The sequence below is a fragment of the Pristiophorus japonicus genome, unplaced genomic scaffold, assembly GCF_044704955.1.
Source record: "Pristiophorus japonicus isolate sPriJap1 unplaced genomic scaffold, sPriJap1.hap1 HAP1_SCAFFOLD_187, whole genome shotgun sequence".
NCBI classification, from domain to species: Eukaryota; Metazoa; Chordata; class Chondrichthyes; family Pristiophoridae; genus Pristiophorus; species Pristiophorus japonicus.
In genome coordinates, this window is record NW_027251558.1 from 762,703 (window position 1) to 765,432 (window position 2,730).

A 2,730-nucleotide genomic window follows, 5' to 3' on the forward strand; every position below is an offset into this window, starting at 1 on the left:
AGGAATTTCTGTGGAATTAGTTCCCCTGTTTCTGAAGCTAATGCCCTTATTTCCGATCTAATTCCCGTGTAAATGGAACTCCTCGATCTGCAGCTGCCAATTTCCCTGATTCTGAATCTAATACCCCTGGTTGTGGAGGTAATTCATATTTTTACTGGAGCTTCTGATATCGCAGTTTGAGGAGATCCTAATTTCTCTGTTTCTGGAGGTAACTCCCATGTTTCTGTATCTAATTCAACTGTTTCAGTCGGTAATACTTCTGTTTCTGGTTCTGATTCCCCAGTTTCTGGAGGTCCTAGTCCCGCTGGTTCTGGAGTTACTAATGTCGCTGACAATGGAGATCTATATTTCGCTGTTCATGGAGCACATCATCATCCTTTTCTTGCAGCTACGAGTTCCCCTATAAATCCGAATTGTCCTATTAATGGTGCACTCTCCAATTACCCCTGCTATAGGAACAGCTAATTTGCCTTTTTCCGGAGATGTCTCCACATTTCCCACTTTATTGTGCCCTAACCTATGTTCCATGTTGATGGAGCCCTCTCCCAAATTCCCTGCATCTGTATCTCTTAAACCTCCTGTATCTTTTGCTTCAAATTACATTCTTTATGGAACCATAATTGCCTTGTTACTGGATATCGTAATCTCATGCTGCTGAAGATAAACACCCTGTTTCTTTGCGGCAAACATCTACTGTTAGCAGAACACTTGATTCTGCCCCTTGATCGACCAATTTCCAATAATTCTACGGACAATGACGCTGTTTCGGGTGCTGTAATACTTGTGTTTATGAACCTCCTAATACTCCGATTTGTGGAGTTAATTCCAGTGTTTCTGTAACTAATTATCTTGTTCAGGGGCTAATCCTTCTAATCCTGGAACTGCTGTCGTCAAGGTTTCAGGAGTTCCTCATACCCGAATTTCGAGAGTTCCAACTTTTCCTTGTTTGTGGAGCCCATCATTGCACAATTTCTGGAGCTGCAAATAGCACTGTTTGTGGAACGCCTAATTTATGTGGCTACTATTTCACTGATATATATATAGCTCCGGATTGTCTTGTAAAAGGTGCACTCTCCTAATTCCTCTGCTAAAGGAAAATCTAAGCCGCCTTTTTATGGAGCTGTGCCCCAATTTCCCAGTTCCTGGAGCTACGTTCCATGTAGGTGTGGTGGTCCCATAATTCTACTCTCCCTGGATCTCGTAAATATTCTGTTTATTTTGCTCCGAATTACGTTGGTTTTGGATTCACACATCTCTTGTTTATGGATCTCATGATTCCCCTGTTTCTATAGCCGAAATTCCCTCTATTTCTAGAGCACCCGATTCTCCAATTTCTGGAAATAATCACCGTTTTTTAGGCCATAATTCGACTCTTTCTGTTGCTCCTCAATCGGGCGTTTTTGAAGCACATAATTCACTGGTTTGTGGAATAAATGTCAATATTTATGCAACTAATTTTCCTGTTTCTGGAATTAGTTCATATATTTAAGGAGATACAATACCCCTATTTCGGGAGCCTATTTCCTCATTCTGGGGCTAATTTCTCTGTTAATTACCATGTTTAGGGCGCTCCCTCAGTACTGACCATCCGACGGAGCGGCGATCACTGAGTACTGCCCCTCCGACAATGCGAAGCTCCCTCAGTACTTACCCGCCGACAGTCCGGCGATTCCTCAGTCCTGCCGCTTCGACAGTGCGGTGCTCCCTCAGTGCTGCCCCTCCAACAGTGCGGAGCTCCCTCAGTACTGCCCCCCGGCAGTGCGGTGCGACCTCAGTCGTGCCGCTCCGTCAGTGCGCTCTCCATTAGTACTGCCCCTCCGACATTGCGGCGCTTCCTCACAACTACCCCTCCAACAGAGCAGCGCTCCCACAGTACTGCCCCTCCAACAGTGCGGCGCTCCCTCAGTACTGCCCCTCCGACAGTGCGGTGCTCCCTCAATACTGACCATCCGACAGTGCGGCGCTTCCTCTGTACAGACCCTCCACGGTGCGGCGCTCCCTCAGTCCTGCCCCTCCGACAATGCGGCGCTCTCTCAGTACTGCCCGTCTGACAGTGCGGATCACCCTCAATATTGCCCCTCCGACAGAACGGCGCTCCCTCAGTACTGCCCCTCTGACAGTGCAGCGCTCAATCAGTACTGCTCCTCCGACAGTGCGGTGCTCCCTCCGTGCAGCCCCTCCGAAAGCATGGCGCTCACTCAGTACTGCCCCTCCGACAGTGTGGCCCTCTCTCAGTACTGCCCCTCCGACAGTGCGGCGCTCCATCAGTACTGTCCCTCCGAAAGTGCAGCACTCCCTCAGTAATGCCCCTCCGACAGTGCGGCGCTCCCTCAGTACTGCCACTCTGACAGTTTGGCGCTCCCTCAGTACTGCCCGTCCGACAATGCGGCGCTCTCTCCGTTCTGCCTCTCCAACAGTGCAGCGCTCACTCCTCCTACACAATTCAATCTCTCTCTCACCTCCCCCCCGGCTTAAGCTTACTCTTTTCCCCGCTCCATCTCTTTATTTCCCACCCATCAAAGCTATCTCTCTTCCCCCCATCCAATCCATCTATTTTCTCCCTCAACCCAAGCTCTTTCTCCCATGCCCCCGCCAAGCTCACACTCTCACCTTCCCAACAAGCTTGCTCCACCCAAAGCTCTCTCGCTCTCCTCCCACACCATAAGCTCTCTCTCCCCTGCGACAAATGCTCTTCTAACTACCCCCAACCCTTCTACCCTTCCAAGCTAC